General features: G+C 41.9%; 1 long non-coding RNA gene across 1 annotated transcript; it reads right to left on the minus strand.

Annotated features, from left to right (window-relative positions):
* Positions 1–18,286: 18,286 nt before the first annotated feature.
* Positions 18,287–21,468, minus strand: LOC129046610 (uncharacterized). The gene is made up of 3 exons (XR_008508229.1): positions 21,293–21,468; positions 19,623–21,187; positions 18,287–18,608 (listed from the first exon to the last, which is right to left on the minus strand). It is a non-coding gene; the product is annotated as an uncharacterized LOC129046610 (long non-coding RNA).
* Positions 21,469–24,238: the final 2,770 nt, after the last annotated feature.

Genomic DNA, 24,238 nt, shown 5'->3' on the forward strand with positions numbered 1-24,238 from the left:
CGGGAAAGATCCGGCGGGACCGAGGGGAGCGCGGTGAGGATCGTGACGGACGGGACCGAGGGGAGCGCGGGGAGGATCCTGAGGGACGGGACCGCGCTGAAGCGGGAGCGCGCGGCGCGAGCGCCATCTGCTGGGCGGGGGGCGGCGCGCGGGGGCTCTGCGCCGCCTTAACGTGGGCCTGACACCGCCTGCCCTGTGACATGTGCCCGACACAGCCCCAAAACGTGTGCCTGACACCGCCTGCCCTGTGACATGTGCCCGACACCGCCCCAAAACATGTGCCTGACACCGCCTGCCCTGTGACATGTGCCCGACACAGCCCCAAAACGTGTGCCTGACACCGCCTGCCCTGTGACATGTGCCCAACACCGCCCCAAAACATGTGCCTGACACCGCCTGCCCTGTGACATGTGCCCGACACAGCCCCAAAACGTGTGCCTGACACCGCCTGCCCTGTGACATGTGCCCGACACCGCCCCAAAACGTGTGCCTGACACCGCCTGCCCTGTGACATGTGCCCGACACCGCCCCAAAATGTGTGCCTGACACCGCCTGCCCTGTGACATGTGCCCAACACTGCCCTGTGCCATGTGCCTGACACCGCCTGCCCTGTGACATGTGCCCAACACCGCTACCTAGCATGTGCCTGGAACATTGTTGGAATAATGATGCACACTCGTGGGATTTGCAATCTTTGTACTAGATTGATTTCAGACTAAAGTTGCACCAAAAAAAAAAAAAAAAAGGAAAGGAAAGGAAAAGTTGGCAAGTGGTAAAATATCCCACTGAGATTTTAAAGACTCTTACCCATGATTAACTACTTTCTTAAAGCCATTCAATGGCTCACTTCTGAAACCTTACCCTTCAGTTCCTTCTCCATACAGAAGACAAGTACCCAAACATCCACTTGCAATCCTCTTTGAAGCACCTTTTGGATGATACATGAATGGTGGTTTCAGACCATTTGTAATGATCTTGCTCTTCATCAGAGTCTCTGGATGCATCCTTCCACCATACTTTGAGATAAAATTGTGTTGCAGATCACTGGCAAAAAGAAACCAAGACAGCAGAGATGAAACTGGGAGCTTAAGGCAAAGGATAAAAACTGGTCCTCACCTTGGTGCGACATTCCTTCTCAGTAATAGAAATTAAAGCCAGCATGTAAAAGCTTCCTTTTTCTGTTTTACTCTGCTTTTTGTTTTGTTTTAAATAACGAGGTAGCCATTATGGCTACAGCTAACACAGTCAGGGGTTAGGGTTGGCAGAGTATGAACACTGTCACTAACTGCCTGCTCTGGGTCTGCCCATTTCCAACTTCAGTAATGCAGTTTGAACTGCCTACACTCTGGGTCCTAGCAGCAATATCCCTACCTTTAGTGAGTCTGCACACCTAGAAATATGAAGGTTGGAAACCTTTCAAATGGATGTAAAAATTCACCCTGTTTCACCCTGAAACACAAGGTTGCTCTTCTCTTTCAAAACATGTCCTTCTGAAATCTTACATGGAAGGCATTATCCAAATGATAAACAGGGTGAATTAACCTAGACTTCATCCTTGGAGAGAACCAGATCAATTATTTCTTGTTAGGAATAGAATGTTTTCTTGCATTTGTCCAGCTGCTCAGTGGTTTTGTCAACTTTGCTATGTTTAGCCCAAGGCTATGGGCATAGGTGAGTGTAGGGGCAGCAGTGCACTGCTTGGTTCAGTTGAGTGCACTCTGACCTGCTAACTAGGTACAAGGACACTCTCTACAGATACTTGCAAGGCCAGTTTTGAAGATAAAACCCTACTCAGAAAAATAAAAAACTGCCACTAATCTCTATGAGACTGTGTCTCCTCAACACTGGTGCAATCAACTAATTCGAATTTCTTCATTGCTGAGAACATTTTAATATTGTCCTGTAGGGAGAATGATATTTCTACTCTACATCTTGCTTGCACTTCTCCTTAAGAAATAATTGATCTGTCTCTTCCTTCTCTTCCCCTTTCTTCCCTTTTCTGTGTGTGTTAAGGTAGTCTACCAAGTTTATTGTGAATTACCATAAATAGTAATGTTATAGGAACCTTTCTAATTGTCTTAATCCTGGTGCCCAGGACTCCCTGTATGCACTCAGCACATACATTGACCCAAAGAGATTAGTCTAAACTGGATGTAGTGCATCTTTCAACATTTTTTTTATTAAAAACACCACAAGCTATTGTGGACCATTCCTGGAGCTGACAGGGGTGGCTTTGGGTGGTAACTCCTACCACGGTAAGGAGAAATCTGGGAGGAAGAAGCCATCCTGATGCTCAATGCTCTGCATTTTTGACTACTTTGAAGCATTAAGCAACCTGACAGCTTGTCCATAATTAAAGGATTTACTAAGATAGGTCTGTGATCGAGTGACTGCAATGATGAGATGCAGCAGCACTTTTTCTTTCTGCTATCATTTATATTAACTCCCCGAGGAAAATCACTCGTGCTAATTAGGACTTGTAAGTCTAAATGCCAATATGTAACTGCAAGGTAGAGAGGAAGAAGCTCTTCAGGAATGATTTCTTTCCTGTACAGAAGAACACACAGCAAAACATTTATGTAAAAGGTTAGTCAGGAGACAACGAAAGGCAGGAAACATTAATCATTTTTAAAATATATTTGATAACATTTATCTGTTGCAGAATAAATTTTAGACATTGCCTCTTCTTGAATAAACATTTGTTATTTGTTCATTTCAAAATATCCTGCAGTACAGCTGAGTCGCTGTTGTTGATATCAATGGAGAAGGGAAAGCAAAAGAAGAAGGTAGAAGACATTTTGACTAATTCCAATGCTAAAGGTTGGACATTCAAGAAGACAGAGATTTGCTTTTTTTAATCTCCCTGAACTCTTACCTTTCCATGCAACTGAGATATAAAATAAATTACTTAAGAATAGTGAGATAAAAATAATTTCCAGTAAACTGCATTTTCATTAAGTGGTTGGTTAGATATTGATGTTTAAACAACTGTAGAAAGAAAATCAATAATGAATGCAGCAGTTTTGAGGAAAGTTTTTAAAAATAGCATTTCCTTTAATGTCCATGGTGAAGGAAAAAAAATCAGTGATATTATTACCTGTCTAAAATAGCCAACCTATAGCTAATTTCTTTCGTTTGATTAAATATGATCTTGAACAAGTTATTTTTTACTTTGTTTGATATGACATAGCTTCAAATCAGTATTTATAGAGTGTGACAGCCAAGAATTGGATGTACTGATTAAAACCAGCAGCAACTTAGGCCCAGGAAACAGGGTGAACTATAAAGTGCACAGACCCCTAAAAGCTATGCAACACAATATTATCCTACAGATTTGGAAAAAACTGAGACCTGCAGATTACTTGCAACATTTTAATGCAAAGACTCATGCAACTAGAACAAATGTTCCTTTAGTGTTATGAAAATTGGGATATAGCTTTCTTGAAACATACCTGACATCCATGAGTCTGTTCCTCATGCCCACCCTTCACTGCCCACTGAATCCAGGCTCTCACCTGGGTTAGTCTTAGCCATTAATTTTCTCCAGTCAAGCATACAAAACCCACTGACCCCAGCTTGGATATGCTTTAACTCAAGATAAATTTAACACAGGGAAGAACCTGCTGATATAGTTATAGAGACTGGGAAAATCCTAGTGTGTCTCAGCAGATAACACACTTGGACACTCAAGGAATGCAAAGCCAGCCAGGTAATAGTAATATATGTTGTACTTAGTTGTCCATTTTAATGCGGGTTAAACTAGATTCTCAAAACTAGGTATCTGTCATACAAGGAAGAGCTAAAGCTTGCTCTCATCTTCTGCCTGAAAATCATGCATTGTGCAACACTGCAAGAAAGGACTATGTTAGGAGATTTGATTCTCAAGAAAAATACAGGTTTGAGGACTGTATATATTTGTAGCTATGACCTAACAAACCTATAACTTGCCAGATAGGAGTTTGTAATAACAATTTGGGCCCTAGCAAAGTGGTAACTTCCAGTTGAAACTATTTAGTAACAAATATTTTCTTGGCAAAATCAAAGCATTTTATGGTAAAAATAACAACTCCATGAAAAATAGAATTGTTTTTCTACTGAGGAGAAATGAAAATGAAGTATTTGGTTTCAGGTTTACTTGGATAAAATTGTTTTGTTCACCAACAGCATGTTCCAGCATCCATGCCCAGGACTCACAGCTGCCAAAGTGCAAGCAGCAGTTCTGGTCATGGATGCCAGAACTCTGTCCCAGAGCAGAAGGGAGGTGTTTAATTCCACAGAGCAAGCACAGTGTTGAACATGGTGTTCTCAATGTTGTTCCTGTTGTCTAGCTTGTGGTCTCTCAACCTCCTTCCTCCTCTATCCCATGCTAACAATCCTGTTCTGGGATTTTGTGCTCTTCCCAGCCCAAGTGCTCCAGCAACGCCCTTGGGTTTCTGAATTCCTCCCAGTGAACGGGGCTTTCCTTCCCAGTTTGCATCCAAATCCCCTGATCTTTCCATTCTGTTTACTTACCCCAGGTTTTAATCTAACATTTTTTTCTCTTGCTCAATTTCCTGCTTGCACTTCTCCTCTTTCCTTGGCTGGTGCTCTATTCAGTGCCCTCTGGGCATAGTTATTTCCTCATTCTACTGACTAATCCTGCACCCATCTTTGTGCCACTGGAGAGCTTCACCCCGTGTATGTATGCACATGCCTTCTTCCAGGTCATCACTACACACTGAAGGCAGTCTAGCTGGAAATACTAATTCTGGGTAACTGAAGCTGGGGTTCAGTCTATCAGAACTTACAGGACAGAAGAGTCCTGTAAGAGAGACTCTTAAAGAGAGAGCTGATAGCAGGAAAGGGAAAGACCGGAGAACAAAATATCTCTCAAAAATACAGAGGAGAAAAAGTTGGAAAAACAGTAGTGAGAAAATAATCCGTTTCAAACTGACTTTGAAACAATGGCATGAAAATTCAAAGTAAAAAAAAATACTTCCAACTTCCAAAATGACAAGACCTTTTCTACTGGAGAGCCCATTGGTCTTTAGGATGTACACCCTTTTAATTAGCTTGAGAGTCCCTGTTTTAGGAAGACATTAAAGATTTCTGAAGGTCTTTCTGTGCTCACATAAAGTTATTGTTGCCAAAATAATATCTTATATACAAACTATTGTCAGCAGGAGAATTTTCAGCCTGCAGCAAATGTGGAAAATTTAATCTAGTTTAACCCTCTGCACTGGGACTGGCCTAATTCCAGTGGCTATGCATTTGTGGTGGGTTAAAATGCACACACAGCTGCTGTGATGAGGATGACATGGAGTGCATCACCCCATGATTTACCATTTCCAGGGATGTGTTTCAGAGAGTCTACAGGCACCTTGTCCAGGCCTTCTAGACTCAGTGGTAACTTTTTCCTTCATGTGATTAGTCCTCAGGATCAGTCCCTGCAATGACAAAAGAGGCCACTTTCTGTCTAATTATCCCCTTGCCAAAATATACTTAATATCTTCTCATTGCAAATGTGAAATCACTGGGAAGGGAGATTGCTTCCAGTGCTGAGGTGATTGATATCACTAAATGATTTCTGCACACTTGCACTCTGCAGCACTGTGCTGTCGATACAGGTCAATAACAGACTTATCACAAAATAAATAAATGATATGTGCCTGTGATAAGCTGCAGCTCCAGTCTTAAGTGGAGCAAGTAATTACAGAGGAAAACAATTTCTCCTTTTGATGGTTTTTAAGAGCACAAAGGATAAGTCAACTTTGGCACTGCTGATTTAGCAGGAATCTGGTGGACCTCAGTAGAGGAGAAATATTATCCCTCCTGCCTCGGGGTTGGTGGTAGAATTTTAACAAGGAGTTCCTAAGAGACACCTCAAAGCACATCACTGCATGTAATTCATTAGCTCAGCTGCACCTGAGGTCTTGGATTTTCTGGACAAGGTGGGCTTCTGCAAAATGACTATAAAAAAATAGAGACCAGGTTCAAGCACAGATCTCCAGAGAAGTCCAGATGGCTATTGTAAAAATGCAATCAAAAAAGGCCTCTGGCCTTGATCATTTGTAGACTGATTTTAATAAGAATTATCAGAGCATTTTCTCTTCCAAATTGTGAGAGGATTTTTCAGTACAAAAATAACAATCTGTCACTCAATTAAAATTTGTTTATGCCACAAACCACAGGGAACTCGGATGATGAAAGACAGAAAGGTTGTCATTGACAACCCAATTTGTCAATTTTATTCTTTTGGATTAGTTTATTCTCTTATCTTTTCTCTAGCATCTTTTAAAATATTTGTCTAAATATTACAATAGCTGTGGGAAGGTTGGAGAAAGAATAAGTTTAACTAGATTTGAGGAAGTCAGGTCTGAGCAATCAACAGTTCAGTCGTGGTTGGCCAAAGATACAATTTCAAAAATCTTAGCAGGTGCAAAGTGATGCTACATGGGGAGGTGGTACAAGTCTATTGCAAGTCTGAACGCTTCCTAATGAGCACACGGGTAAAATTTGGAGGATATCAAGTAACAAGTGTAGGCATATCTTTTGAGAAAAAGTTGCACAGGAGATTATTTTCTAAGGCTTGGGCACACTGTGGCCAGCAAGAACACTCTTAACCAAAATAAAAGGATTAATAATTAATGTCTTATCTTTCACAATGTATAATTAAACTGTGACACTCATTTTTACAAAATATTGAGACCAAGAGTTTAACGGCATTAAAAGAAAGATTCTATCTTGCAAGGATAATACTAAATCAAATGGGGTGGAAAAAAATTCAGGTAATACACAACCTCCCTGCTGCAGGCAGAGACATCTACTAATTAATAATAAGACAAATATTCCTCTTGGTAGGTTATTCTGTAAGTGATCACCACCATGAGGAGATTCCTGATACCCTCTCTTTCTGCCAAGAGCAAACTCCCTGAGACAATGACCACACCAGCAAACCACCAGTGCATGCCTGGGTGCCCACTACTTGAAAGGACTTCATCTAAAGAAGGGCCCATCAAAATTACTGTGACTTTAAGAGAAGAACACTGTCTCAAGCATGACCAGGAAATTACCTTCAGTTCTTGAATTGCCTGTTTTGTCTGAAAAACTAACATTTTATTCTAAAAAGGACCAAACAAGATGGGTAACCACTGTTAGGGGAATGGGATAAACAGTGCAAGGGATCTTGCCTCTACAAGGGGGCTAGCACAGAAAGAGACAGAGTACTCAAGTCTCTGAAGTGTTAATTCAGACACACACACATACAGACAAATTGTTCTTTAGCTTCTTCCACTGTCACCCATAAGAAATTTGAGGTCATCTGAAAAGGCAGTGTTTTGCTTCAGATTGTCATAAAACATTCATTCTATGGGAACAAAGAAATTATCAGTGAAATTTTATGTACAGAAAGCATTGTGCAAAGGTGGACTCCCACAAACAATGGCAAAGGGAGAAGAAAACAGTCACAGTACATAAAATTGTGCTTTTGTTAAAAGCATCTTATTCTGAAAACCAAAATAGCAGACCAAAACATAATTTATTCAGGCATAAAAAAATTAAACAAAATTTAAAATGGAAAATTCCAGTGAAATATTTCCTTTAGCTCTGTGCACAGTTATGCTCCCACATAAGGGGACTAGTAATGAAGACTACAAAGGAACATGCTGAGCAGGATGCATCAAATCAGTCTATGAGACCTGGTCTCATTTGCTACTCTTGATCCATTGACTTCTCACATGAATACAACTCCTCCCTGATGCCCAGGATCCTATCATGCTTCTAATTTACTTAGACTCCAGTTTCATATTTCCCCTATGATAACAGCATTATACTAAATCCCAGGGATTGCAGTTTTAGCACGAGGCTCACTGTGGAGCTGCCTGGGAGATGAAATTGTGACAAGTAGGGCAGGAAGCTTCACTGAAGGATGAGACACTGCAGGTGAGAATAAAAGCAAGGCCAGCAGCTACAGCTGGGAGGAGGACATTCAATGGGCCACAGAGCATCATAGGTGAGGGTGTTAAATTGGTTGCTAAGTGGGTTAAGAGAGAAACTCCCCTCTCCCATCCAGCACAGCCAAGGTGGAAGAATGAAGCAGCTGCCTACCAAAGACTGCTTTCCTCAGAGGCTTTCAGCACTGCCCATGAGAAAGGCAGGAGTGTGGGCTTGCTGCAGTGTCCAGTGCCATCCAGCCCCAAGTTCAGAGGAAATACAGCTGTCTTTTCAGGATGTGCAGAGTTTGGGTTACATCCATCAGCTCCATGCAGATATCTCACATCCATCCCTGATGTTCAGGCACCCAGACTGAGCCCTGAAATCCATCGACTGAAATAGGAGCTCAGACACCTAAATTTAGATGCAAATGTCATTTTCTAGAGATGCAACTGGAACCTTTAATGTGTTATCTGTGGCTGAGTGTTAACTGCTCTGTGATTAGAGGATATATGATGGTAACATAGTAAATCCTTGCAAACCAGAGTGCAGGATCTCAAATGTCTTCACATTTTTGTGAAGAGGAACTGTAAATATTTGGTCTGTAAATGAGATTCTGGAAAAAGAAATTACAGTGCTGCTAAATATATCCTTTTAATCTTATCCTGTGAATCTCAGAAGACCTGAGTTGGCAGCGTTTTCTCAGTCAGAATTTCCTCTGCTGTTCAAGGGATGATGTACCATGGCTGCGAGTACCAGTGTGGGCAGAGTGGGAAGGAGAGGTGAGCTCTTCCCATAGGCATGGAGCAAACCCAATGAGCATGACATTCCATCCATGCAATGATCTGGGCCTCCCTGCTCCCTTTGGTCAAGGGGAATCTGCTCCCACCCTACAATGCTGCAGAGCCAAACTTTTTCTGCATCCTCTTCACAAGTTAATGGAGCACAAGGAATTGTATTACATTAACCTCTGTGCTCATACAAGGGAGAAGGAAAGACTTGCTTCGTTCTTCCTGGCTGCACAGGTCCAATGACATCCTTGCCCTGGGGTGCTGTCTTGGCTTGAATAAACCCTGAATAAGCATGGACAGATCCGACTCAAACTACTACTACTTAAAACATTTTTTAAAGGGTTAATCAACAGTCTGAAAATCCCACATCAAAGACATAAGGCTATACATATGGAATAATGCAGAATGTTTCATTTTCAGATGGATTTGCTCCGTTCTATTTAAATTCTGTGACCTTCAGGAAATCAAGTTAGTTCTAGCTTTTAGTTTATAGATTTTGTGTTTGGTATTCAAGGTTAACTTCTTGCTTGATTAGACACAGGCGAATTCTTGCTACTGCAGAACTATAGTGGAAATGTAGCCCTATACTGTATTTAGTCAGAAATGTCAAGAACCTAGTAGTTATCTACAAAGAACTCATTTTGTCTTCCATTAGCAGCATTAAAGTAAATTTAGTACTGGTTTTTTTTCATGTTGCAGAACATAAAATTGTCATAAAGTGGAACACATGAGATGATTTGAAGATCACCATCCCTATTTACACAAGGAGTACCATTCTATTGTTAATTCATTATCACTATCAGTACAGAAAGAGCAAATGAAAGTTCAAGCAATTTGGAAAAATATTTGCCAGCTAAAGGAGCCCTGCAAACTATCCTGGTAACACTGTAAACATATGCTAAAAATCCCAGAAGCTTGAACAAAATAAAATTCATACTATGTGGCGCACAAAAACAAAAGAAAATAATCCAAATGCACAGGAGAAAGTCAGGTTCAGAAAAATGGTGTTGTGTTTGCCCTTGATTAGTTGCTTAAGATGCACTGGTGCTGGCAGAAGCTGGCTTGTCCAGACAGCTGCCTGTGCCTGCACAGAGTCTTGTAGGGACATGGCACATGTCCTTTGGCCACCTAATAGCTGCCATGGTTTGTGAGACACCTTTTGCAAATGCAGTGTCAGACACAAGTCTGCACCTCCTGAGATTATGAGGTGCTCCAGATGAGAGCTGCTGTACCTGAAGCTGGCTGCTCCCAGGGGCTGCCAAAGCTGAAAGTAGTCTCAGGTCCAGTTTAAGAAAGTAAATGCTCAAGGCTGTTTTCAGGATGCTTCAGATCTCATTTGCCTTGGTAGCAGGGTGTGACAGGGCTCTCTCTTCTAGGAGAGGGCCATTGCTGTGTCTGCTGATGGGCAGTGACATGAAGCCAGGCCAGAAGAAATGGGTGAAGGTGTTGGGCCAGGCAGTGAGTGCCACCCATGGGCTGGGAGGGCAGCCCTTGAAGAGGGTCTAGTATTGCCCTGGCAGGTATCATTACCTTGCCCTAGAAACATTTCCCAAGACCTTGCCTATGAATTGGTCTCCATTGTATAATTGTGTCAGCATTTCCAGGGAAGTATTACTGTTATACAGCTGTTTCATGCTCCCAGCTCCAGTGTGAGCATCAGCTTCAAGTCAGACCTTTGCCTTACAATGTTTGATTTACAAATATTACTGACTTTATATCTGAGTGAAGAGAGACAAATTTAGTTTGCAGTCAAAGTAAACACCTTTGAAATGACCTTGGCTAGTGCATGGCTGTTATGCATCAGTTTGAAGTGAGCTTGACAAGAGAATACACACTGGCTGCTTCTTTTGATGCACAGTTCAAGTGAAGACTTGAGAGCTTGTTGACTGGGAACATTCAGATATGGATCAGGGAAAGAATGTTTTCACATGCAGTTTCCTCCTTCACCTTTTCTTTACTTCCTTTAATATCATTTCCAGCTATTTCCCCAAGACATTGGCAATAGTACTTGCTACATGGCAAAGAAACCCTATTTAGAGTTTTTACAAGCCATTCTAGACACATATTCAGAAGGTACTTTGATGCTACAGGAATACTACTATTTTTCTTCACTTACTAAGTCAGGATTCAACCAGCTCTTTTATTTTTAGAAGTTGCCAGTGCAAAAGAATAAAGAAATATAGTTTAATGCCTTGGTATTTGAAGATATCTGATCTTGCAGCATTGCTGCTTAGGTATATAGTGTGCTGAAATTTCAGCAAGATAGATAAAAAGTATTCTTTGTAGGGAAGGTCCTAAAATTGTCATCAGAATTTCAACAGCCCTCATAGCTGTCTGTTTGGGCATGCAAGGGATCTTGAGACTCACTTTGCTTTTTGAGGAAGATAAGGAAGGAAAATGTCATGTAGAACTCCATTGTGGTGTGGCTGTCCAGAAAATATCTGTAGCTCAAAATTGTCTGCAAGTGTCAGGGGGACCAAATAACATGCTTTTGATACCATATCTGAGACTGTCCTGCACCCACTGGAGGTGGTCATCAGTGGGGTTGGGTAGGCTGTAGGCTCTGAGATGTGAAGTACATTGCTCTCCTAAGACTTGTTCTGCCACTGTCTGTGGACACACCTGGTGCAACTGTTCCCTTTTCCTTGTACTACCTTGCCCAACAATGCCCTTCCCATCACTAAAGATATGATTATCTCTCAACTGTGGTGATTGAGGGATTTTTCCCCATTCTGGGGACTGAAGGTCTGCTAGATGAGATCCACCCTTGCAAGCACCAGGAAGCACAGGCTGCTCCAGAGCAGATTGCAGAGGAAATGTAACCTGGTTATGTTGTACCCTGGATAAAGTTAACTTAGTGTTGCTTCTGGGCTACTGTAACCAGCATTGGCCTCCTCACAATGCCCAGGAAAGCTGAACCTGCCTGTATTAAATCACTGTGCTGCTCTTGGAGGTGGGCACAGCTTGTGCTCTGCTGAAAGCTGACAGCATGAATGGGGCCCTGACTGGGAGGGAGTGTTTGCACAAACTCCTGTAGGGCTGGCTGGGCCTCATGGCACTACATTTGGTGAGCAAAACGTACAGTCCTGCTGCTGAATTGCAGCAGGGAGTAGTCCTCTAGAGCACTGTGAAGATCCAGCAGAAGAAATACACCAAAACCCCTTGAGATGTGGAGGCTTCTCCCACTGGGCCATATTTATCATTACCTGTTGAAGGACCATCTCCCCATCATGGAGGGTTGTCTTCTCCCCTGGGCAGCTGTCATGCACAAAGAACAGCCACCTTCCTCCTGCCTGCCCATGACTCCCTTCTGAAAGCAGTATCATACACAGTAGTTTGCAAGCAAATAAATCAAATCATTCTTTCATTGTAATCGGTGACAACTGTGTTGAACATGCCAGTATTGCAGGTAAAACAAAGCATCAGCTTCCTATCTTAGAGCTGTCTTAAATGATGGGCAGGTGCTTTCAACCAGCATCAGCACAAGCTCATGCCACCATTCAGAACTGAGGGACACTCAAAATAGGAACATGTGTGTTGGTGATCCTAAAGAAGAAATATCTGAGTAAAGAGAGGACTAGGAGTAAAAAAGCTCAAAGTGATACAGTATGCACAAGAAAGTCCAGACACAGAGTCAGGATTAAATGCCTGGATTTCTGAAAAGCCTAAAGAAGGACCAAGATTTGGGGCTAAAAGCTAACAAAAAAGGAGCACAAGAAGACACATTATGCTGTATCATTTAATCCTTTTGGGAAAAGAAGCAGGATTCTGAGATCAAATTTGCCAATGAGAATATTTCATGGCATTGCCTAATCCATTGACCAAAACTTTTTGGAGCATTAGCTTACAGTTGGTGGCCTATCATGTATGTTTCCTGGATGGCCCAATCTACTAATTTTATGCCTGGGAGCTCAATTGCATCCTGTTTAAAACATGACACTCAGCTCTTAGATCCAAGTGATTACTGGATGATTCATATAAATGTTAACATGTATATAGAGGTGAGGGCTTTCCTTTCCCCACAGAAGGCTGCAAAATAAATCATAGATGCTAATATCGATGCCTTGGAAATGAAAGCTAAAGTAAACTGTCAATGAGACTTATGTAATTGGTTCCAATAATTTTGTTTTGAAGAGAACTCAACTCAAACTCTTAGCATCAGCCAGCTGGCATGCAAAAAGTCTGTAAATATTAAAAGTTTTCTTTGGCAAGAATACCAAAATATTACTGGTATCTCTGGCATGTAATTCAAATAAAAATGAAGTCAACTGTAAATGTTAACAAACCTTAAATAGCCCTGATATCTACTAAATGGAGAGTTTCATTATGCCAGGCTGACATGGCCTCAAGTAGTGCTTGAATCATAAGGACTGTGTTGGGTGATTCCTGGGTAGGTGCATGAAGTGTTTAATGAGGCATGTTTTCTTAGGCAGCTTGGTACCTTGCCTTTTATGTGGCTGGCTCTGCAGTGATAATCCCCCTCCCCTCTGGCTCCTTCTGCAGCAAGCCCCAGGCTGGACTGCTGCATAGCCTAGTGAGGTTCTCCTCTTTCTGGTCCTTGATATTTGAGACATCTCGAGCCTTTTGCATAAGACTAAAAGCACATGTGCCTTCAGAGAAGGTCAGCACAGCAGCACTTGCACTGAATGCTGATGCTGTGGACGCACTGAGGATTTCTGGACATGCAGTGGCCCTTGATGGACATGTCCAGCCTGATCTATGAGCACTTGTGCGACTCCTTAGTGCACGGGAAGAGGCCCAGACATTCAGGGAAGGATTTCAATTAGAAATCCTGTAGAAATACAGCAGTTGCTAAATTATGTGTGGAGAAGAATTGAGAAAGATATTTCTGGAGGAGGCTGACTACCCAGTAGCCTTATCCATTCCTGATTCCTGGAAAACATGTCTCATGCAGCCAAGTAAGGATGTTGTGCTGGTTACCTTCACTTGTATTGATTAGGCCTGCTATGTTTGCAAAGATGGCAGGTGGCCCATTAATGCACAGGTCATTTGTCTAGTCTGAACTTTAGAACAAGCTTCAAAACACTTCTTGAAGCTTGTTTCCCAAAGATCCCTGCCAGTGGGAAGGAAAACCAGGAAATCTGATGGCTGCTGGCAGCCTGGGCTGTGATGTGCATTTCCTCATCAGCCCCAAATCTGCCAAATTATTTGGAATTGCCCCTTGGGTCAGCTGGGATCAGCTGTCTTGGCTGTGTCCCCTCCCAACTCCTTCTGCACCCTCAGCCTCCTCACTGGTGGGGTGGGATGAGAGGCAGAAAAGATTTAATGCTGTGTAAGCCCTGCTCAGCAGTAACAAACACATCCCTGAACTATCAACACTCTTTTCAGCACAAATCCAAAGCATAGCCTCATACCAGCTACTATGAAGAAAATCAACTCTATCCCTGCCAAAACAGAACAGTCTGGAACTGAGAACCATCGAGCTAATAAAAGCATGGAGATGCCCCTTTGTTAGTGAGCCCAGAGACTGTGGCACTGTGGCTCATTGCATATGCTCCAACACACAAGCAGCTACATCTGTGCAGCAACCTGGCAAACCCCAGCAGAACTCCCCATGGCACAGCACTTAGCCTGGGAAGACCAAGACCTGCAGGATCTTTAATTTAATTTTTACAGCTCTGTGGCATGGAATGATGAATCCAGCAGAAATTGCAATTTTGTATTGTTGAAAAATAAAAAAAAATACCCATTAAGCAGAAAGAATACATTGTCAGGCACAATTATTTTTGGATAAAAAGCAACAGGAGTTGGTGTAAGAAGTACATTTTTCCCGTCTTTTCAACTTGGCAAAGGGTTAGGTATATATAATACAATATTCCATGGTTCTGGAGAACAACCTGAGCAGTATGGCATCATATTTTTCAAGGCTATATAATGAAAGAGGCCAAAACTGTGTCTAGATTATTTTTCTGCAAGTGAGTAATGTGGAAGATAATAAAATATTTATGTTACATAACGGGAACCCTCTGGTTATGCTTTATTTTTGGAAATGTTAAAAAAAAAAAAGCCAGGGTTTCTCTGAAATGAGCATTTACTAACTTAATGGGAAATGCAGTGTGGATTTAGCAGAAGCCATGAGCAAAGCAGCAGACTGAAGTATCAAGTGGAGTGCTCTGGAGTTCTCTTGCATTGTACTTGCTGCAAGCCCCTGTCACATGGAGGATTATATGCTTACCACATTTGCCAGGAGGGCAGTTTTTCTCTGTGTCTCCACACAAATGTGTGTCTCATGTATGCTCCTAAGGCTTTTGACTGAGATGGGGTGTGTTTCCAGCCTGCATTACCAGTGAGTAGTTTACATCTGCCAGGGAGCAATACAAGAGAGGGAAACCAAGCTCTGAGCTACTGGAGATGCCCACACTTTCCAAACAGGGTTGGAGGCTGGTTTTGTTGAACTGCTGCAAATGAGGAGGTGCAGGATCACCTGCTGCTGGTGATGTTGAGTGCTTGTCTCTCCCATAGTTAACCCTCTGAGTGCAAAATAGGTTTTGAAATGTTCTCTGATAACACCACATCTTTGCAGGCATACTTGGCCTTTTCCAAAATGATGCAAAAATACCACAGAAAGATAAATACAATACCATACCATGCCATTATCTACCTCTAGACAGGATATTTTCCTAGGTAAGAGCTCAGGCATCCTGCTGATAAATTTGACAAGTGAACAAATGCAGAAAAAAAAAAAAGAAGGAAGGACCTCTTAGTGGAGAAAAGGTTGGTAGAGAGCCTGAGCCGCAAAATTGCAACTCTGTTGGTGATCAGGTTAGGGAGATTGGACAGGCCTGTGTCATGTTACTGATCTTATTTATTCAATTAACAGTACTGAAATCAAAACAGCCTAATTATTTGTTACAAAAAAGGCTATGTGAGACTCAGTGTTTTTAGCACTGGCAGGATTTTTTCACCCCTACTTTAGCAACTGTTTGTCTGAGGACTGCTTGCGCCAGCCTGTGACTGGCCACACTGGCGCTGGTCATTCGGAAATTCAGATTTTGCATCTTCATCTTGCCAAGTCTGTCATGCTGGGTACTGATAGCCAGGCTGTGCAGAGCTGCTTTCAGGGACAAAATTGGATAATGGTGAATAGACAAGGATCGTTGGTGACTGCTCAAGATTTATATTAGGTTTTCCTCCCATTCATCTGTGAAAATGTGTTCCCCAAAGCTGATGGAGACAATGTGGTTTCTTCTACAGCTCCTGTGTTAGAATTCAAAATATGGGGAAGAAGAGTGATTGGGGCAGGAGGTTTTTATGGAGCCCTACAGAGTTTGTGCTCACTATCATCTGGAGAAGGTGCTGTTGATTTTCTGCTTATTCTCTGAGATCTGGGAGAAGGAAAAATGTCTGCTGTAACGCAGTGTTACACAAGCAACACAATACAAAGCGAACATCAGCTTGGATCAGGACAGTATGAGGTTCCCTGAGTCCATGAGGAGCAGTAAGATCAATATCATTATCTGCTATTGCAGATGAACTATTATTAGAGATGAAACTCAGAAAATTCACTGCCCCTGGCTGTTGGCAGATGGAGGGTGTGTGGCAGTACGGGGACAGAGATAAGCCAGGACAGGACAGGGATAAGCCATCAGCTGCTCTGCTGATGGGAGCCATCACCCCACATACCCTCACTTCAGTGCAGTTACTGAACTCACTGTGGCAGTGTCCCATGCAAATGTTTCAAAGGCTGGTGGAACAAAAAAAACCCCAAGTATTTGACAAGGACAGAGGCACAGGGAGGAATGGAAAATTCTTACTAACATATCAGGATGCCACAAATCATGCAACAATTGAAAAGTTGGGGGGGCAAGCTGCAAAAGTGATTAGTAGCATACAGAGTACAAGGGTATTTAACTGTTAGATTCAGCTTTCTAAACAGTTCAAAGGCTGCTAGGCATCTGTGTGGCCATGACTATGTTGTTTTCTGATAAGGATATCAGTGTTTGAAGAAGGATTAAGGAAATGTGATAGCAAGATCCTACTTTGCATCTGCTACTACAATTCTGGGCTGTTGAGGAGAGAGCCCCACTCTATCCAAATACATAGTGCACCACATGTAGGAAACATATACTTAATTGGCAGGTAAGAGACAACTCAAAAGATCTCCAAGCAGCTGAATTTCCTTCTAGAATTTCCAAACAATGCAAAATCAGAACAGCTTGGGCATGTTCTATCCTTTCCCCAGCTTTCTGCCCATTGCCAGTGCTTTCTATTTAAGACCATTCATGTCCCAGTTCAGCCAGGGCTCTCTGTGCTCCTGTATCAGCAATGTGCCAGTGTATGGCTTGAGCTTTACACAATTAAAAGTTTAAGAGGTTTGTGATACAGAAGGCAAGTTCCTAAATCAAATGAAATATTCTTCATTTGCTTCAGACTGTACAATAATTTGTTCCAAATTTCATGCTCTCCATTGGTCCAATTTACACAAACTCACAGTAATTAGCTGAAGAGATTCTTTTAAATTTACAAAAGCAATCATTCTCTGCGTTAGCTTGATGCTATGCCCAACTCCCTCTGAATAGACTTTAATGACACAGTAACCATGGTTACAGAATATAAAATATGCAGCCACGAAGTAAGGAAATGTAACAGTGTAATACAATTTTCTCTGGAAAATAAAGGGGTTTGGCATATTTGCATTAATTAGGACATCACATTAAGTATTTCATGTTTGCATTCTTTATGAAAATAAAAGTCATAACAGGCAAAGTGATTTTTGAATTCTATTCAGTGGCATACAGTACCGTTGGGAAAGCATTTTCCCCAATAAAATGGGACAATTTAATTGGACATCTATAAGTGCCATTCTGGTAAATTGAAGTTATAGCCTGTTGGAAACAAGCTGAGAGATCCACTGCAACTGGAGCAGCCATATGTCACAGAGCTCAGGCTTTTAATCTGAGTGGCCACTGGGAGGAAGCAGCTAAACCCCTCACCTGCAGAGCCCAGCAGGTAACAGGAAATCTGTGAAGCAGCACAGGAAACCAGCAGTGGCTGCATTGTGTTTCCAGGCATTCTGCTTTCCTGCTGCTATTTGCTATTGCATCTGCTTAACTGGTATAAAATAATCTATAGCACACAAATCAAGACTGCTGCTAAATGATAATCTGTATATTTGAAAGCTGCAGCCCCTGCCATCAATGCTTCATGTATCACACGACCCTCTTGCATGGGGCTGAGGATCCTGAGATCTCTCTTCTCCTGACAATATGCCTCTGCAGCAGACTTCTCTGTACTGGTGGGCTAGATATAATCTACAGCATTTTATCCCTCCAACTCACACCTTCAACATCTCTATTTGGAAAAGGGGGGAGGATGGCCATCTCAGAGCAAAGGGAGAGGCAAATGCAGCCCTGCTCTATGTTTTGCTCTAGCTGTGTTTCATGCTACCATATGCATGAAAAATGTTACAGGTTGGGCGCATCCTCCATCTCTAGTTTGAAATTGTGGAGATAATTTGAACCAACTTAGCTGGTTAGCTGTGACTGAAACTCAAAATTTTACTTCCAACTGAGATGCTACCTGCTGCTCTGTCCTGTCCAGGGGACAACTTCAGAGTGGTCCTAATGAGCCCATTTCTTTCGTTGTAGTTTCAGCAGAGATGCCATAATGACTGGCAAACAGCCTTGAAGTGACAGTTTTTATCAATACAAAGACAGTTACTTTATTTTTTCTTGAAGCATTCATCAAATGACATTAGATTAATATATTTATGTAATCTGGTCTCTTCATGACAAACTGATTGCAAGAGAAAAGATTAAATTAATTGAGAAACATTGATTATGAGCAGGTCATTTAGTTCTTGCCTCAAGCAAACCTCTTCCTTATGAGCTAGGCATGGAAAGATGCTCTGAGTTCAGCTGTACCTCTTGTTCTCCCAGCTGCAGCCTAGTGAAGGAATCACAAAGGAAGGAAGATTAACCTTAGAAAATATAAAAGGATGAAAGGTTGGTGAAAATCCTTCAGTTCCATTTAGGTCAGGCTGGCATTCAGCAACTACTTCTGTCCAATTAGGCAACTGGAGCGAATCTGCTTTTTGTCCCCATATTGTGCAACGTTATTGCAGAAACAGAAGTGGAAGATAACATTTTTATTTCAGTTTCAAAATACAGATATAATGAGATTCCATTTAGGGAAATGACACTAGGTCTCTCCTTTTTTTTGCTAGCATTTTATCTTTTTTTGTTTGTCTTTGATTATTTTCCCACCATCCAGAGAAGATCACATAGAAAATGCAATTAAGATTGACATGTATATGTTCTTTAAAATCTTGGACTCAATTTCTGAGATATATATTTTGTTGGTGCAGAAGGGACAAAAAGAGCAGGACTCCTTTCTGAATCTTCTGTGTGTTGAAAGGATTAATGAAATAGAGTCACAGGATGGTTTGGGTTGGAAGGAACCTTAAAGATCATCTACTTCCAACATCCCTGACATGGGCAGGTGTACCCTTCTCTAGACCAGGTTACTCAGAGCCCCATCCAACCAGGCCTTGAACATGTCAGGGGATGGGGCATCTACCACTTCTCTGGAAAACTTGTTCCAATATCTCACCATCCTCACAGGAAAGAATATCTTCTTTATTTCCAAACTAAATATACCCTCTTTCAGTTTAAAGCTATTCCCCCTGTTTGATCACAATATGTGCTCATAAAAAGTCCCTCTCCTGCTTTCTTGTAGCCCCTTGCTGTACTAGAAGCACTGGAAGGTGCTGTAAGTTCTCCCAGAACCTTCTCTTCTCCATGCTGAACAGCCCAAATTTTATGAGCCTGCCTTCAAAGGAGAGGTGCTCCAGCCCTTTGATCATACTTGTAGCCCTCCTCAGGACGTTTTCCAACAGGTACAAGTCCTTCTTACATTTGGGACCCTGGAACTGGATGAGTGCTGCAGGTGGGAACTCACCAGAATGGAGTAGAGGGGCAGAATCCCCTCCCTTGTCCTGCTGGTCACACTGCTTTTGATGAAGCTGGGGACACAATTGGCTTTCCGGGCTACAGGTGCACATCATGATGAGTTTCTCATTCACCAGCATCCCCAAGTCCTTATCTTCAGGGCTGTTCTCAATACACTCTCTTCCCAGCCTGTATTTGTGCTTGAGATTGCTCTGATGCAAGTGCAGCACCTTGTACTTGGACTTGTTGAACTTCATGAGGTTCACACAGCCCCAGCTCTCAAGCCTGCCCAGGTCCCTCTGGATTTCTCCTCACAGCACAGTGCATCTCCTTAAGATATTTGCAAAGCACTTGTCCCTGTGGGATCAAAATTAAACATCAGAAGAGCAAATGAATAACTATTTTCTACTGTATACTTCCAAAGAAAAAGAAGGACTAAGTAGAGCACCAGTTCCAAACTTCATTCTAGGTTTGAGCTCATTTCTAGCAAAAAGCACTATGGACAACCATCTTCCTTCCTCCCTTTCTTTAATTAACATTAAATCATCAAAGAAATCAAAGGACATTATTTGAGAAAGTAATGACTGTGTCCTGGTCTACCTAGTGTCATTTTGATAAAAAGCATGGTAAAATCCTAATCTTCATTGAGTCAATGCAAATATTAGCATTGATTTAAATGTTTTTCTTTTCATGTGAAACACAGACTCAACACTCTCTTCAACACTGACACTTGACATAAGTACTCCCTGACTACTGGTCAGCCAGCCAGAACTGTCAGAGGACCAGAGCTCATGGTGGTCAGGAGTTCATGGCCCTTCTGAAGTCTCAGTGACACCCTGATGGTGGTTTCTGCCCTGTCAGTTCTGTGTCCACCTGTCCTGGTTCAGTTCTGCATCTTGTAGAGAGTGGTGGCAGACACCTCCCACCCCTGTCTTATCCAGACACAGCACTGACATGCCCTGCTCACTGAACAACGTGTCCTCAAACCTCATTCTGGTGTTCCCAATAATTCAAACCTACTAAAAATAGATGTCATTTTAAAGAGTAATTACACACCATTATGATCCTTTGAAACTGAATAAGTATATCAAATTATAGCAAAAAAGGGCAAAGATATAGAACTGTGAGCCCCTTCTTATTTTTTACTGCTATATTTTTGAGCTATACATTTCTGTATGCACTGACTTCTGTACCCAATGGCAACTTATGGTATCATATGGTACCATGGTTTCTTCTCCAGTCCCACTTCCATGCAAAAATGTCAGCTAGACACATCTCAGAAGCTGGCTGAAGACTAGTACATGTTGTTTGATCACAATAATGTATGATACCTGTGTTTTATGGTCAAAACCAGTACTGACCTGATCCAGGAACATCTCCTGATTTAGGGCTGCCCCACAGGAACTGACCCATGGCATTACTGGGGAGAACCTGAGAAGATCAGCTGATGCAGTATATACATCACATCCAGACCTGCAGTGGTGCTTAGGTTCTCCCTCTTCCCCAGCTCATGTTAACTGTGTTTATGCTTTTCTGGGTTTTTAAATAACTGTGCTGGTAGATCTTTTTCAGTTGCTTGGAATAAAGAAAGTCTTTGCTTAAAATTGCTGCATTGCAACATCGCTACTCCCAGCTATTAAACATCCCACGGCACGAAACGCCGAGTCCACACAGGCCTACCTCAGCAAGTGTTCCAGTCAAGCACAACATGAGTCATCTTCTGAGCTTCAGCTGGATGACTTGGGAGGAATTTGCAGGTGTGTGTTTGTTTGGATTACAAGGAGACTTATTTCAAGTAGAGACAGAATGTTTCACTCCTGCTCCTCAGTCTCAAATGCACAATTATATTTGTCACTCCTGTCAACAAACATTTGTAAACTAAAAATAATGAGTTAAATATATGCACTTTATTACACTGCTCTGGAAGCCATTTCTGCTTACAACTTGAATTTCAGTTCTTGGCTGTCTCCTTTCTTTGGGAGACAGCACTCTCACTGTGCCATTGGAAAGAAAGATCTGTCCTTCTCCCCCCACCCATTTTCAGTTTATGCACCCTTACTTTCAAACTTCATATTCAGAGAAGAGCAACATCTTCTAAAAGTCCAAAGAGTTTGTAGACAGCCTTGGGAAAACTGGCTTGGGCAGTTTTTCAGGGCAAATTTGTGAGACCTCATTTTCCACCAGTGGAAGTTACATGCAAGCAAATGACAGCCTAACCAGGACCCTGTCAGGTTAAACAAACATGCTCATCCTTTCCAGCACAGGCTTTCTGTTTGCTCTGTGTCTGTTTTGCTGGACAGCTCAGACTCTTCTGAAATAATTGTCTCATTATGTATACAGGATACAATTTGTAAACTGCATTCTGTCATCTCACAAGTAAATTATCCCCAAACAGCTACTGAACAGTGAGTGAGAACACAGTCTGGCACATCTATTTTGCATGATTTTTGGAACAAGCAGTATCTACATGTAATCGTTGCCATTCAGGTAGTAAGGTCAAGGTCAAATCCTTTGCATTGCCTGATCTCTTCCAAAGGCTGTGCAGAAGGGGTGCAATCATTATTCAGCATCACCTAACAAGGCATCCAAATATTTTTATGAAAATCAGATCAGATCTGATTATTTACAAGATCTCTCCAGTGGCCTTTCACATGGTGCATGTGAGACAGGTAAAAAGAGAGGTGAAATGGGCAAAGTAGGAAAAGTGTCTATAGAAAACAAGGCCAAATAAGAAGGAAAAAAAGATAATTAGGTGAATGTTAACTAAGGATTCAAAATGGCATAAATATATAAAAATTCAAGTGAAAAAAATAGAAGTGAACAAGCACAGGATGCAAATATCATAAATTAAATAATCTCAGATGATTGTTATTATAGACAGCTGTCTTCTCTTCAGCAGATGCTGCAAGAATTTTCCTTCTGAAATTGGCTGACTGCAATTTAATTATACTTCAAGCATACAACAAAGTGTCACAAGTGGAAATAGAATATACAATTATTTTCATTTTTCTTAATTAAAGCAAAATTGCATTCGATTTATACTCTTTTTTCTTTTCTGTAACACTTACAAAAAAGATAGTCAAAATGATTGGACCTTTTTGTCTTTCATTGTATCTTCCCTTCTCAAAGAAGATAATTTGCCCCTAGGTGATTTAAGTGTTTGATCGATTAGGAATCCAAGATGTAAAAACACACAAGAACTTCATTAACAGAACAGAATGAAAATGAAGGAATTTAGTTATGATTTTTCTGAAATGGACAGTGCTAGCAAGTGGTTCACAGGCTGTAGCAGGAGTGCTGCATCTTTAATAAATGACAGCTGTACAATCTCAGGAGTCATACAGGAATATATCATTTTGCTCTGAGACACTGGTTCCACCTATCCAATTTTCTTAATGGCTCTGATAAGCCATTAAGACCTTCCCCCCATCCAGTCCTGCTCATCAAAAAATGTCACTGAGCTCCCATCACACACTACAACATGGCATGGGAAAATGTGTGGGCATCCTCTGCTCTTCTCTCATGGTGCCTAAGGCAGATATACTCTGATTGTGCGACTTGTCACCAGCTCAGTGCACATGTCACTGTTGGGAGGAAAGGGTTAAAACCAGAAGATTTGACAAAGAGGATGTAATAGCTTCTCTCAAACTGACCTTGCAGCTGGGAATGCTAAGAATGTCAGTGTGAGAAAACTCTGTTTTATGGCTAGTATTGTTCTTCCTCTGCCTGTTTTGAGAGGTGGAATTCCTGTGTGGAGATAAGTCTCAGAGATACACTTGAGCTTCCTGCTGGGGCTGGGGAAGGGGAGAAAGAGAGAGGGAGAGAGAAGAAAGAGAGAGGGATCCTAAAGACAGAGCCTTGTGGTAAATAGTGCGTGTGAGAAGCCCTTTGGAGCAGGCAGTACCAACGCCTCTGCTCCACTGCTGTGTGCAAGGATGAACTGAGCCTCCCCACGTGTCTCTGCTGTCCAACGCTGTTAGCCAGGTAATGAAAAACCCCAATCTTTGTATCTCAGCTGCAGTTCGGGGTCACCGTGGTTACCTGGGTGGTTGATTCACACAGTCACACTGGCACCGGGTGCCCATTAAAATTAAACTCTCAAGGGAAAGTAATTTTAATTTGTTGTTTCTTTTTGCCTTTACTTGCTTTCTTAACACTTTTTTTTTTCTTAGGACATATCCGTTTAGGATAGCACTAATGGTTCTTGATTCTATCTAGACCACTGCTGTTGAAGAAAGGGGTTTTTTGACAAACTAGAAGGCTAGGGTGAATCTCCTGCTACTTTGAGGGCTGTGCACATTGCAAAGCCATGGTGAAAGTGTTCTGGCTCTCACAGGTGCTGCCAACAAGAGCAATGTGCAGCTGCAGAGATGCTTGAGTGATGCTCTTCATTACAGCCCGTGCTACAAAAGCCAAACTCCTGTTGCTGAATCTCTGAATCTGCTGAATCTCTGCCATGGAGCTATTAGGGGTAATGATAAGAAAATTTTTTCTTTTCTTTTACTTTTCTTGATATCCCTCCACCATCCTGAGATATTTCTGATCAAGGATGGTATGTAGGAGGAATAAAAGGAGAAAGCTCAGGAAATCTTTTTGTACCAAGCACCACTAGAAAAACACTTGCAG

This window comes from Molothrus ater, chromosome 1, assembly GCF_012460135.2.
Source record: "Molothrus ater isolate BHLD 08-10-18 breed brown headed cowbird chromosome 1, BPBGC_Mater_1.1, whole genome shotgun sequence".
NCBI classification, from domain to species: Eukaryota; Metazoa; Chordata; class Aves; order Passeriformes; family Icteridae; genus Molothrus; species Molothrus ater.